General features: G+C 35.7%; 1 pseudogene; it reads left to right on the top strand.

Moving 5' to 3' along the window:
• The first annotated feature begins 12,671 nt into the window (after nt 1–12,671).
• On the top strand, nt 12,672–14,675 carry LOC141693082 (putative membrane protein At4g09580; annotated as a pseudogene).
• Nucleotides 14,676–15,495: the final 820 nt, after the last annotated feature.

The following is a 15,495-nucleotide window of genomic DNA, read 5'->3' as shown; positions in this document are numbered from 1 at the left end:
AGACAAGGGTAAAGCTCTTGTCAAAAAGTCTGATACTGAGTCATCAAAATCTGAAAGTAATGATGACTCAGATTCTGAAAGCTTGCCTGAGACTGATGCTGATGAGGAGACGATGAAGCTGTGTGCTCTTATGGTGAAAGGGATCAAAAAGATTGCATACAGGAAGTTCAGGAAGGGAAAGAAGTTTTCCAGGAAAGGCACAAGTTCTAATAAGAAGAATTTCAGAAGATCTGAAGGCAGAGGAGGAAAGTCTGATAGAGGAGATTATACCAATGTCAAATGCTATAACTGTGGTGAGAAAGGCCACATATCTCCTGATTGCAAGAAAGTAAAGGGTGACGAAGGCAAGGCTCTTGTCACAAAGAAGAAAAGCTGGACAGACACCTCAGACTCTGAAAGCGAGGAGAACTATGCGTTGATGGCAAATGCTGATAAAGAAAGTGCTGAGAGCAGTTCTGAAGCTGCTGAAATAAAGGTACCTGAGACTACTTATGCTTTTCATACTGATGATATTAATGAGTTGAGAAGATATCTTAAAACCATGTTTGTTAGTTATAGAGATCAAACTTTAACATGTGAAAGATTAACTTCTGAAAATCTTGCTTTTAAGAAAAGAAATGATTTCTTAGAAAAAGAGTTAGTTATGTTCCATCAAACTCAGAAGGATAGAGATGATGCTTTTTATGTTAGAAATGAAGTGCTAAAAATGAATGAATCTCTAAAAACTGAGTTAGAAAAGGAAAGAGAGATTACCAGGACTTGGACTAACTCTGGCAGAACAACTCAAAATTTGCTAAGTAGTGAAAATTGGAAAGAGGGCTTAGGTTATGGGGAGGAGAAGAATGATAAAGGAACTGTAGAAATTAAGCCTGTTGTTAAGCAAAAGCCAAAATTAAAACCTGTTAAGTTTGTAACTGTAAAGTCTGATAATGAGAAATCAGAAGTTAAAGAGGAATTAACTTCTGACAAACTAAAACATGAAATGACAGTTGAAGTAAACATAGGCTTAATGACTAAGAAGCAGCTTAAGCATAAGCTGAAAGATGTTAAGAATGCAAACAAGGTAAAATCACCTAGGAAAAATAGGAATGGAAAGGAAGGTGTGAATAAAAGCAATGATTATAAGCCTGTTCCTGATGCTCCTAGGAAAACGTGTCATAACTGTGGAAGTTCTAACCATCTGGCTTCTTTTTGCAGGAAGAATAAGAACATAAACTTCTTATCTTTAAAATCAGGAGTTAAGAGTCAGTCTGTTAGATATAAACCACAAAATCCTTATTTTCATTGTGGTAGTTTATGGCATTCCATTTATACTTGTAAGGAATATCATAGTTTGTACTATGATTATTATCAAATAAAACCTTCTTTAAAGAAAGTTTCCATTGTTCCTTCTAGTGTAAATTCTGATTCAAAGTCTGATAGTGTAAGTTCTGATAAGAAAAATGTTAACATAAACTCTGATGCTAAATCCGCTGCAAATGTTAACAAACTTGATGAGGCCAAAGGATCCAAGCAAGTCTGGGTCCTTAAAACTAATCATTAGTGGTCTTTGTGATTGCAGGGCAACATGAAAAATATCCTAGTTCTGGACAGTGGATGTTCAGGACATATGACTGGAAATAAGGCCCTGCTATCAGACTTTGTGGAGAAAGCTGGCCCAAGTGTTTCTTATGGAGATGGAAACATTGGAAAAACATTGGGATATGACAATATCAATCTTGGGAATGTCATCATTAAAGAAGTAGCTCTGGTCTCAGGACTTAAACACAATCTGCTGAGTATAAGTCAAATCTATGACAGAGGTTATCATGTTGATTTCTTTGAAGAACACTGTGAAGTTGTGAGTAAAGCTAAAGACAAAGTTGTTTTGAAAGGATACATGCGTGGTAACATTTATGAAGGTAAGCTTTCAAAAAAATCTGCTGGTTCTGCAATCTGTCTGATAAGTAGAGCATCAATTGAAGAAAGCTGGAATTGGCACAAGAAACTCTCTCATTTAAATTTCAACAATATAAATGAACTAGTCAAGAAAGATCTTGTGAGAGGACTGCCAAAGTCAGTATTTGCTCCTTATGGCCTTTGTGATTCTTGTCAGAAGGCCAAACAAAGAAAATCTTCATTCAAGAGCAAGACTGAATCATCAATTCTTGAGCCTTATCATCTACTACATGTTGATCTATTTGGTCCAGTGAATGTCATGTCTATTGCAAAGAATAAATATGCGTTGGTCATAGTGGATGAGTTTACCAGATACACATGGGTGTATTTCTTGCACACAAAAAGTGAAACTGCATCTATCTTGATTGATCATGTCAAACATCTGGATAAATTGGTCAAAGATTCTGTGAAAACCATAAGGAGTGATAATGGCACTGAGTTCATGAATTTGATAATGGAAGAGTTCTGCAAAAACCATGGAATTAAGTAGGTATTTTCTGCTCCTGGAACTCTACAGCAAAATGGAGTTGTTGAAAGGAAGAATAGAACTCTCATTGAAGCTGCACATACAATGCTTGAAGAAGCAAAGCTTATAACCTATTTCTGGGCTGAAGCTGTGCAGACTCCTTGTTTTACTCAAAATGCAACACTCATTAACAAGCAAGGAAAAACACCATATGAGATGGTGAAGAAAAAGAAGCCAAATCTGAAGTACTTTCATGTATTTGGATGCAAGTGTTTTGTTCTCAAGACTCATCCTGAATAGCTATCTAAATTTGATCTAAAAGCTGATGAAGGAATCTTTGTTGGATATCCACTTTCCACAAAAGCCTTCAGAGTCTATAATTTGAGAACAAGAGTGGTCATGGAATCTATCAATGTCTCTTTTAATGACAAGAATATTACTGGTCTTGAAGATTTTATTGATCACGATCAGCTGAGATTTGAAAATGAAGAATCAAATTCTGATACTGAAAATCCTGACAGTCTAAGTCCTGATACTGTAAACTCTGATGGATTAAACTCTGATGTTATTGAAACTATGGTGACTACACCAAAGGAAGATGCACCTATGCAGGGGGAGCATACTCAAGAACATATCACATCTCAAGAAGCATCAGAACATACATCTGGCTCGTCAAGTGCTGATAAGCCAAGTTCTGATAATTCTGAAAATCTAAATTCTGAAGAATCCAACTCAGAGAGCATAGTTTCAGGGGGAGCATCAGAAAATGAAAATGAAGACAGCATGGATCATGGGGGAGCATCCAGTTCTAGAGAAAACCTTCCATCTGCAAGGAAGTGGACTAAATCACATACACCTGATTTGATAATTGGAAATTCTGATGCAGGTGTCAGAACTAGAACAGGTACTTCAAACGAATGTCTTTACAATTCTTTTCTCTCTCAGATTGAGCCAAAGAAAGTGGAAGAAGCTTTTCAAGATGCTGATTGGGTGCAAGCAATGCAGGAAGAGTTAAATGAATTTGAAAGAAACAAAGTCTGAACCCTAGTGCCAAGACCAAAGAATAGATCTGTTGTTGGTACAAAGTGGGTATTCAGAAATAAAACTGACAGTGATGGCATAATTACAAGGAATAAGGCAAGGCTGGTTGTAAAAGGATATTCTCAACAGGAGGGAATTGATTATGATCAAACATTTGCACCAGTTGCTAGGTTAGAAGCCATAAGGATATTTTTGACTTATGCTGCTCACAAAAAGTTTACTATCTTTCAAATGGATGTGAAAAGTGCTTTTCTCAATGGAGAATTGGAGGAGGAAGTATATGTTGAACAACCTCCAGGCTTTGTAGATTTCAAACATCCAGATTATGTCTACAGGCTTGATAAAGCACTTTATGGACTTAAGCAAGCTCCCAGAGCATGGTATGAGACTTTAGCTCAGTTTTTTCTGGAAAGTGGATTCAACAGAGGAACAATAGACAAAACACTGTTCTACCTCAACCATGGTAAGGACTTACTTCTGGTCCAGATTTATGTTGATGATATCATTTTTGGGTCTACAAATGACAGACTTTGCAAAAAGTTTGCCAAATTGATGCAGTCAAGGTATCAGATGAGTATGATGGGGGAACTTAGCTATTTTCTGGGCCTTCAAGTCAAGCAAAATGAAAAAGGCACTTTTATTTGTCAAACTAAGTACACCAGAAACTTGCTGAAGAAATTTGGAATGCAAGATTATTCAAGTGCATCCACTCCCATGGCCACTGCAACAAAACTGGATAAGGATACTGGTAAATCAGTAGATATTACTGATTACAGAGGTATGATTGGCTCTCTACTCTATCTAACTGCTAGTAGACCTGATATCATGTATGCTACCTGTATTTGTGCAAGATTTCAAGCAGATCCAAGAGAACCTCACTTAACAGCTGTTAAAAGAATTTTCAAGTATCTTAAGGGAACAGCTGATCTGGGATTGTGTTATCCCAGAGAATCAGATTTTAAACTAATAAATTACTCAGATGCAGATTTTGCAGGTTGCAAAATTGACAGGAAAAGCACAAGTGGAAGCTGCCAATTTCTTGGAGGCAGATTGGTTTCTTGGTTTAGCAAGAAACAAAAGTCAATTTCCACATCAACTGCAGAAGCAGAATATATTGCTGAAGGAAGCTGTTGTGCACAGATTCTCTGGATGAAGAATCAGTTACTGGATTATGGGTTAACATATTTCAAAATCCCTATTTACTGTGATAATCAAAGTGCTATTGCTATGATAGGTAATCCAGTTTAACACTCTATGACAAAGCACATCAGCATCAGGTACCACTTCATCAGGGAACATGTAGATGAAGGTACAGTGGAATTGCACTTTGTTCCAACAGATCAACAACTAGCAGATATTTTCACAAAACCATTGTATGAAGCTACTTTTACAAGATTGGTAAATGAACTTGGAATGGTTTCAGGTTCTTTCTTTAAATCTGCTTAGTTTTGTTCTGATGCATCAGACTTTATGATCAGTATTTATAGAATTTAATCTCTTTGTGTATTCTGTGCTTAATTAAAAAATGTGTTTAAGTACTGACTGTTGTCTGATATATGTTTCTAAACTCTGATAGTGATATGTCTATTTAGGTAACTATTCAATCCTATGAGGATAAATGTGCTAGATGCTGACCTAGTAGTCTTCAATAAACAAGGGATCCCTTGTAAGAAGTAATTATTTCTGTGGAAATCTATTGACACAAGCAAATTCTGATAATTGAGCTTAGTTGAGTTTACTTTGTCTATCTTATTACTAAGTCACAAACTAGAATAATGCTACTCATCTGTTAAGTTCTGATGCTAGTAAATCTGTTGAATGTACTAAGTGCTGATAAACCTCACTTATCAAAAGAAAAAGAAAGAGAAACAAGGATTAAAAATCAGGTACTCCTTTGAGATCTAGAGTAAAAATGTGGAAGGGAAGACCCAAGTGCAATGCTGATATTAAGTAATATGCATCAGAAAAGCAAATAAAATATTTTCTTGGTGACTTTTCACACTCTATGATTACTGGAGAAATACTTTGATAATAGCATAAATTATGATAAGCAGTCGTGACTCAGTTACACTGAGAAGCCACTGTAAAATAGAATTTAAAAAGATTCACAAAATTAGCACATAATAGTTGAGGTGGACTCAAGCATGAATTCATTCAATAGTAGGTTTCAGAATATTGACAGATTTTTAGTAAAGTTTTAGTTATGCCTTATTTCTCAGATGTACCGAAGTGAATTAGACTTTTCTCTTTGTCTGATATTTAGCTTAATGCACACACTAACCACTCCACATGAATGATGAAAATCACTGTGGGGATCTATGTTATTTTAGATGAACAGTCATTGTGTCACATTGCACAAATTCTGAGGACAAGTTCTGATTGCATGTTCTGATGATTAAGTTCTGAAGAATATAAATCAGAATTTGTGTGAGGACTTACTAAAATAGGCATTCCTTTTTCGAGTTAAGAAATTATTTCTGATGACTGTTAAGTTCTGATATAAGTCTAAGTTCTGATATTACAGTCTAATTCTTTACTTGACTTATTTGTGGATAAAATTTGAAAACAGTCTCAGATTAAACCAGAATATGTTGAAGTGGAAGATTAATAGTCACTATAGTTAGGGATAGTGGTACTCGTACATGAACAGTCAACTTTTACTTGCTTCTTGTGCGCATTAAACCATGTTTTCTCTTTCTAATTAATGTTTTTCTTTTTTCAAGTCTAGGGAGACGAGGTAGAATTAATTTCACCTGTCAGCATTAAATTTCTTTGCGTCTCCTGGCATTCTCTTGCCTATATAAACAACCACTTCACATCAGCCTTCCCATCAACTCTTTTATCAAAAACTCACCTTCATTTTTTTTCTATTAAAAACACCATGGTCAATTACAATATGTTTTTGAACTACGAAACATTCAACATGAAGCTGAGCTGTGCCAATTGACAGCAGGAATGGCACGTCACTGCCATTCCTGATGAGATATGGGACTCCGTTCCCCAGGAGGTACTCACCCACCTCCTGTTCTTCTACATGGACTACCATCGCCATCTGGAGCGATTGGAGGAGGAAAGGCTGGAAGCTCTCCGCCAGCAAGAGCGAATCATTCGACTCGCTATTCTGTTTGTCGAGAGTAGGAAGAAGAAATAATTTATTTTCTTCTTCCTATTTTTCTTCATCATCAGCCTTGCCCTGCTTCTTGAGCTAGGACAATGGCTGTTGACGTTAGGTTTAGCAGCTTAGGGAAATCTTGTACAAATTCTGATGTAATTTAAATTTCATGAATGTATTCTCTTGATATATTAATGAAATTTGTTTTTGTTTCAAGATCTTGTCTCTGAGATATTTTGTAATGTATTGATAAATCCTGATACATATTCATATTCTGATGACCATATAAATTCTGGTTTAACTTAAGTTCTGATTTTATTTTATCAGTACTTGCTCATCTGATTTATTATAGTTATTTTTACTCGAATTTTTTTTTTTCTCCAGAATATTGATGTTGCAGTGAAAAATAATTAAATAAGTGGGAACAGTTTCAATTTTGAATTAAAACTGTTTCACCTTGATTAATGGAATAACTGGGTAAGTGGAACGGTTTTTCCTTGAAAAACTGCAAGTGGATAAGTAATGATTACTGTTTTCTCGTGCCCATTAACTATTCGTTTTTACTGCATGTCTGACAGGTGTCCAACGGTTACATTTTTTTTCAAAAGTATAAGTAAGACAAAGAGAAGATTTTTTTTTAATCTTTTATTTCCTTTCATACTTTTTCTCTCTACTTGCTTTTACTCTCTTTCTTCTTCTAACGTTGGTTTTTCATATAGACATTCTATCAAACACCTAATAGGCACTTAAACCTCTCTATTACTTTCATGGCACCTAAGGATTTAATCATTGATGGAGCTAAATTTGTTCCAAATAATTATGCTGCTATTCTTGATAATGCTGAAGCTCCGTCTGAATTGCATTTTGTGCAAGACCTTCTTGCACACAGTGAAATCGGGTATGCATTGATCCAACCTTCAGTATTCTCAAGCCAACAAGTTCTGACACTTTGGAGGACTGGAAACTTTGATAATGGTGGTCCAAATGGTACTCCTAGTATTGTTTTCGAAGTGGGTGATTCTTCATATGCAGTCACTCCTGGTATAATACGCAAGGCTCTACATCTCCCAGAAGGATGTACTTTTTCAATTTCAGAGGAATCGGCTCTTCAGGAGTTAATGGCCAGTTTGGGGTATGAACAGAGTTTGGCAAAGCTTGGGCAGTTGAAACGGGCTCATATCAGAAGGGAATGGAGTTTCTTCTTCGACTGCATCACTAAAGCTTTTGGGAACAAGTGTTCGAATTTTGATGTCATCCCCATAATGAGTCAGCACATCGGGTATGCCATTATAAACCAAACTCATTTTGATTTTGCAACGGCTATAATAGGTTTTATTGGGGATAGGATGACAGAGGATATGAATGTTGTTTACTTTGCTAGATTTTGTCAACTTATATATACTTTTTGTACTGATGCACCTCACTTAGTCAGTTCCTTAACTCCACCTTTTAAGGTTGTAAAATGATACTTTAATGACCTGGTAAATGCTGACACTAAGAAACCAGTGGTTAGACCTTTACAGATTCCTCAGTCTGTAAAACAGATCTTAGTAAATGCTGATCCTGATTCCTATAGATCTGTTTATCCTGATGTCCAACCAACAAACACCTCCCACACACCACAACAACCATCCGCACCTACCACCCATACTACTCAACCAACCCTTAGGCAATATATCAAATCCTATCTCTCCACTTCACAGACAGTCCAACCCTCATCCTCAGCACCTACTATGAAGCCTTCATCTTCCAAACCTAAGAGGACAAAGACTGTTCCTCAAACACCTCAAAAGAGAAGGAGGATTGCTTTGAGAGATGAGTCTGACAGTGAGGAACATGTTTCTGCATCAGAACCTGTTGTCCAAGAAGCTGAGACAGTGACTTCTCAGAAGGATTCTGAAATTAGGGGATCTAGGCTTCTCAAGAGGCTTAGAAGAATGACTGTTCCCGAAACTCCCAAGGAATCCATATCTGCAAAGAGATACAAGAAACAGAGGGCCAAAAGGCCAGTTTCAGATGATGAAGAAGCAGCAGCTTAGGAAGGAGATCAGGAATCTCTGATCTCACAAGAAAAAGAATTTGCTAAAGTCACTACTTTTCCATCAACTCCAACTCAGGACGCTATTCCTGAACAGGCCAACACACCATCTGTGTCTCCTGTTCAAAAGTCTGTATCTCCTGTGAATATAGGCACAAGTGCTGATATTGATATCCAGACCTTGGTTGTGCCTGAAGTAATTCTCTTAGAAGCTCCAACATCAACTAATCCATCAACAACACCTGTTACTGATGCTGTTCAAACTCCAGAGTTATCTACTACACCTTCTCTGCATGTAGATGCTGATGATCAGAATATAGGTGAGCATCAGGATATGGCTGTTGATCAGAACTTAGAACCAGATCAGCAATTAGAGGATGCTGAAGCCTCCATTGCTACTCACACTGTTGTTCTATCAGAAGGTTCTGATTCTGTAAGTTCTGATGCTACAAATGCTGGAGATACTGGTGATGCTGCTCCGACTGTAGATGCTGATGAAGCAGGTCCTTCAGGATATGCCCCTCAACAGACTGTTCTTAAAACTGAAATTGTTAGGAAGTTTGTTATAAGAGAAGCACCAGTGCCTTGGAGTGAAACTCCTGCAGGACAGGAGTGGACTAAGGAATGGAACTCAGTCACCTGTGCTCCTTCTGCACAGAATCTGGCTGAGCACTTGACAAAAGCTGATGAAATGTTAAATAATGATGATTTCAAAACACAGCTTAGAGTCACTGCATTGAGTATTAAACATTTACAAGGTCTTCATTCAAATACTCATGCAGAGTTACATCTCTTAAGGGAAGAACTAATGACGCAAGAACAAGTTCAAAAGATTGATAAGAAAAAGTTCTTCCAACCTACCTTTGATAGGATTGCTTATATTGAGAAGACTCAAGGGACACAACAAGCTCAGATTGATTATATTCTGAAAAATCAAGCTTCTCAGCAATCCCAACTTACTGAAATCCAAGCTTCAGTGGAATTGCTTGTCTCTCTTCTACTACCTGCTGATGCCAAAAAGGGGGAGAGAGTAATTAAGTCCAAATGCAAGACTGCCAAGACACTGAAAGGGAAGGATAATGAAAAGGATGATCAAGGAAACCTTGGAATGGGTAGAGGTCATAGTCAAGGTAGAGGTTTCTCATCAAGAAAAGCTGAAGTCACAAGTTACATGATAAGTTCTGATACCGGGAAAAGAATTAGTTTTGCTACTGGTAAAAGGATAAGTTTTGATGAACTTTTAGATCTTGATGAAGAAATGTCAAGACAGTTATTTCTTCAGGAAAATCCAGGAATGGACTTGGAGAGTTTAATGGAAGAAGAAGCCAGACTTAAATCAGAGAAAGTCACATCTAAATCTGAAGCTTCTGGTAAAAAGACACTTCCAAAACTCAAGGGCATTGTGATAAAAGAAAGGACAAATATTGAAACAACATTGGCTAAATCACAACCGCAGATAGATCCAAGATCCAAGGGTAAAGAAAAGGTTGGTGAACCTATCAAGGTTTATGTGCCTCCTGAGAATGAAAAAATCACTGATGAAAAGGATGATCTTGCTCTGACTTCAAGAAAAGTTCTTAAAACAACCTCTGATATGGCTCAAGTTGTTCAGAGTCAAGAGACAGTAAGTTCTGATATTCCAAAGAAGCAAGTAACCTCTGACATAGCTCAAGTTAACTTGATATTAGAAGTTAGACCAAAGACACTCCTACCAGGATTCACTAAAACAAAACAGACTCAACCTTTGAAGACTGCTGCAAGTGGTTTTAAAGCAAGAGTAGTTACTGGAAAGGAAGCAAGAGATAAAACTGGATTGGGAAGTGCAGATGAAAGAAGAATACAGAACACTACCAATGATCCAACTTCCTTGAGTGAACCAGGTATTGGAGCAACTCCTGAGAGATTGAATCAACTGGAATCTGTACAAATGGTTTACCATACCTACTTGAAAGAACACATCTTATTGTACTTCATGACAGATGGTAGGGTTTATCATATAAGGAAAAATGCCATTCCATTGAAGTATTTTGAAGAATTGGAGCATGTACTATTCTTACTTCAAGTGGATGACATATTGACAGGAAGTGCTGCAAACTATTTGAAGGATCAGATTCAGAGACAGAAAAGGCTTTATTCTGTTAAGTCTGACAACACATATGTTCCAAAGTACAGAGATCACAAGGGTGATATAGTTGAAATGAAGCCCAACACTGCTAAAATTATAACTACCTTTCTGGGTTACAGGGCTGTGGAATTCAATCTTGAGTCTGATAAAGCTTATTTGATCAGACTGGATCAGGATATAAGAAAAGCAAAGATTAATGATCTCAGGGCTGCAATCTTTCAAATTGGTGAAGATAATGCAGAGCTTAAAGATGCTAAAAGGAAAATGATTGATGAACTTAGATATGTTGAGAGATGTTTGTTGAAGAACTATCTCAGAACAACTCCTGACATCAGAGAGATCAGAAGATGAACCCAAGTCAAGATCTACAACTGATTAAATTCTGATATTTGTACAGACTGAAGCTGTTATCTGAAGTTAAATATTGTTAAAGCTTTAAGGACTGTAAGTTGTAGTTATCTAGTCTATTTCTCATACATTTGTACTTAATGTTTTTGACATCATCAAATATCTGTTAAACTTGTATATTATGCTAATTTACAAGTTGGGGGAGATTGTTGGATATATTTGATAATGTCATGGCTAATATGTTTTATGTTTAGTTTTCAGATCTTGTTTAAACAGGATAAATCAGTAGTTACTGGAAGTCAGGACTTAAGGATATCAGTACTTATATTATCAGGAGATAATCATCAGAAGATGGATATCAGAACTTAAGTCCTGAAGGATGTTCAGATAAGGACAGTAGCTGATTAAAGAAAAGAAGATCGAGATAAACATAAGAAGAGATATGCATGAAGAAGGAATTCTATAAAGAATAGAATACTTGGAAGAAAAGATATTTGATTGATATATTTTAGGAAGCAGAATTATATTCCATATCAATTAGCGATTATCTTGTAACTGTGTAGTATATAAACACAGACATAGGGTTTACACTATAAGTGTTATCATATTCGAGAAGATTATTTGTAGTAACCCTAGCAGCTCTCGTGATATTTGTTCATCACTGAGAGGTAACAGTTCTATACTGTAACAGAGTTTATTGTTTCAATAAAGTTTGTTTTCTGTTACTTGAGATATTAAAGTTCGATTTGATTGTACTTTACACTGTATTCACCCCCTCTACAGTGTGTGTGACCTAACATTCTATAAATTGGGGATTTCTTCTCAACCAAATTTAGATTTTGTAATTAGGATTTCAAAACCTTGTATAAATTAGGGTTATTGCACCTTGTATGAATTAGGATTTTGTAATTAGGGTTATTGCACCTTGTATGAATTCCAAAACCTTATGTTTTTTTGTATTAGTTTGATAGCTGCATTTAGATTACTATGTTATGTATTGGTGTTGCTAATAATTGATTTGTGAGTAGCAAAGCTTCTATAAGATGTTGGATTGTACGAAACCCCCGAAGAAGCTTGTAAGCGATAATATATTCTTACTCGTATTCACGAGGTACTGTATTTCTTCCTTTTCGCTTATCTTTTCTTGCTGGTAACTAAACGATTCGATCGTTTGCAGAAGGATACATTAGTTATTGTTAATAACTATATTATTTTGTTGTTTGTGGTTATATTTGATGTATTTAGAAATTAATTAATTGATTAGTTTGTAGAATCACTAGTCGCCGTAATTAATCATGTATGAGCATTATTTAATGAAACTGAGTTCACACTCTAGTGAGTGAAGGTCTGCTTTATATTATTTTACTTGAATCGTGGTTGCTTGCTCAAATAAATATATCTTGTGATGAGTTTCTTTCTGTTTGAAAACCTAGAAGTCTTTGATCAGATTATGACACATAACTAATCTTTGATTCATAGTTTATGAATTAAGTGCTCCGAGTAATGTATGGATTTGTGGATCTATCACTGCTCATTAGGCAAGATAAAGTGTTAATATTAATTATAAAAAAACTTTAATTGTTTACAGTCCCAGTTTTCACAAATGAGGCCTATTGCAATGGCTCCTCGTATGCCTATATATCCACCTGGTGCGACCCGGGTATTTGGTCTTTTAGAAGTTGGACAAGCACCTCCTCCAATGATTGCGACCCAGGTATTTGGTCTTTTAGAAGTTGGACAAGCACCTCCTCCAATGATTGCGACCCAGGTATTTGGTCTTTTAGAAGTTGGACAAGCACCTCCTCCAATGATTGTGACCCAGGTATTTGGTCTTTTAGAAGTTTGGACAAGCACCTCCTCCAATGATTGCGACCCATGTATTTGGTCTATTTTAGTGTGTTATAAATGTATTGCTGATACAGTACTTGACATGTTTATTACATTAAAGATGTTATTAACTTTTTTTCTCTACTTCTTTTGTCTATGGGGGTTGGTGATGATTATTATGAATATTTTCTACAGAGAACATCTGGCATTGTATGCCAGTCATTATCCGGCAAAATTTATTCTGGGTTATTGCGCCACTTACATATTTATGCAAACATTTATGATCCCAGGGACCATTTTCATGTCATTGTTAGCTAGCGGCTGGCGCACTCTTTGGTGTTATAAAAGGAATATTTTTGGTTGTTTTCAATGCCACAGCCGGAGCATCATCCTGCTATTTTCTGTCCAAGTTAATTGGCAGACCTATTGTCAGCTGGTTATGGCCTGAAAAGTTGAAATTCTTTGAGGGAGAGGTAGCTTTTACTTTTAATAAATTGGTCTTTTTCTCTTTTTTTGCATAAAAGAGATTGAATCCAGATTTTATTTATTTTATTGTATCATTCTAACTTGTAACTTGGTGATGCAGATTGCAAAGCGCAAGGACAAGTTGCTGAATTACATGCTTTTCCTGAGAATAACCCCGACTTTGCCTAATCTTTTTATCAATCTAGCATCACCGATAATGGATATCCCATTTCACGTGTCCTTTACCGCCACTGTGATCGGCCTTATTCCAGCTTCTTATATCACTGTTAGAGTAAGTATCTCTTTAATTCTATTTTCATCCAATTAGTTCAAAGTCTTACAAATTATTCCTAAACAGCCATCCGTGCTTATTACTCACTTTTTTTAACTCTTGTACTATACTTGTGGCAAGTTTTGGTTTTCTTTTACTCTATGTTTGTATGTTTTTCCATGTAGCTTTAACTACTTTCATTTCATATAGATTACTGATGTACATAACTATTATATGTTTACATCAGAACTTCCATGAATACAACTATTGGTAATTGTAGCAAGCATGATCAATAAAAACACGTGGATAAGGATAACATATAATTTTTTACTGGAATTATTTTCTGAAGATTTTTTGCATCTTATAGCTACGAGCTTAAACAGTTTTATTGGGTGATATTTATAGTTTAGTCATTTTTGTTTAAACTTGAAAGCATTCCTGCATTTTCCTAGTGTCACTTCCTTTATTTTTGTATTCCTTTTATCTAGAATTCATGTAAAAGACCCTCAGGTTGCTTTATGTATTTAGGATGACAATTAAATTTTAAAAAATGATAAAAATAGTACCAAGTCTGACATGGATTGCTACAAATATCTGTTAGAATCTTAGAAGTGGTTTGGAAAGTTTATTATATTTATCACGATATTACAATACATGGTGATGTTCTACAAGAGTATTTTAGTTTAGCAACTTGGTTTTCAAAACATAAAATAGGTTTAGGACCTGTTTTGAAATTTTGAAATATTCATTTACTATATGTTTTATCTATAATATCAAAAGCCTCCGATGTCGTAATATCTCATTGGTCTTGTTTTCTACCTTGAATTGGAGTTGCACACAAGTAATTTGTATGTCATTTCACTTGGAAATGCATTCAGTATGCGCTATAACCTGACTACCATGTCTTGTATTTTTTATTTTCAGCTTGGTCTTGCCCCTGGGGATCTGAAATCCGTTAAATATTTATATGATTTTAAGACACTATATGTGCTTTTCCTCATTGGCTTTTTCTTCATACTTTCAACAATTTTAAAGAGGAAGTGAATATACGAATAAGAGTTAATTTGAGCCCCTGCTATCATCACAAGATAGTTTTTTCATACTGTGTATGTGGTCCGATGCTTGTGTTATCTAACCTGAGGAAGATCGTATTTCACCATGTGTAAGGCCACTCTTGTTTGGGGCGGCAGCTCCATGCTTTGCAGAAAGGTATCTTTACTTCTATGACATAGATCATTATTGTAAAACATACAGAAAATTTTAGAAAATTTGGTCTTTGTGTTTGTATGAATTATGCTATTGTCTTTAATCAGACTGAAGTATATATTTTGCCAATTCAGCATTGTTAGATATCGAAAAATCTGCTCCTCTCCTTGTCCCCGCAAGCTCACTCCTCAGGATCTTCTTCTTCATAATAATTCTCTCTCTTCTTCTCATATCGGTTCTGTCTGGAATCGGGTTTCTATCTTTCCCTCTTTTTTTCTTCATATTTTGCTAATGTGGAACAATTATTTACAATCATTAAATTTTTTAATTCATCTTAATTTGGGATTTATAAAAAACCCTCCTTGTCTATTTAATTCAAATCTTTTTAAATTTATGTCATTTACTGCTTTACCATTTTTCATATGGGCTGGGACTTGGGAGGAGAAAAATCTCAATGGATGGGCTACTCACAAGATTAAGGTTTGCAATTTTCATGCCCTAAATTATTTTTTCAAGAAACTCTACCTTCTTTCTGCTGTGTATACGCAGGATTATCATCCGTTCAGTTGTTTCATGAAATTGTTATTCTTTTGTGGATGTAGTGTTGGTGCTACCTCTGCATATTTCTTGCTCAGAGTAACCTATACATTAATATTAT

This window comes from Apium graveolens, chromosome 1 (assembly GCF_009905375.1).
Source record: "Apium graveolens cultivar Ventura chromosome 1, ASM990537v1, whole genome shotgun sequence".
Classification (NCBI taxonomy): Eukaryota; Viridiplantae; Streptophyta; class Magnoliopsida; order Apiales; family Apiaceae; genus Apium; species Apium graveolens.
Note: the sequence above shows the minus strand (reverse complement) of the source record. Positions and strands in the feature narration are given on the sequence as shown.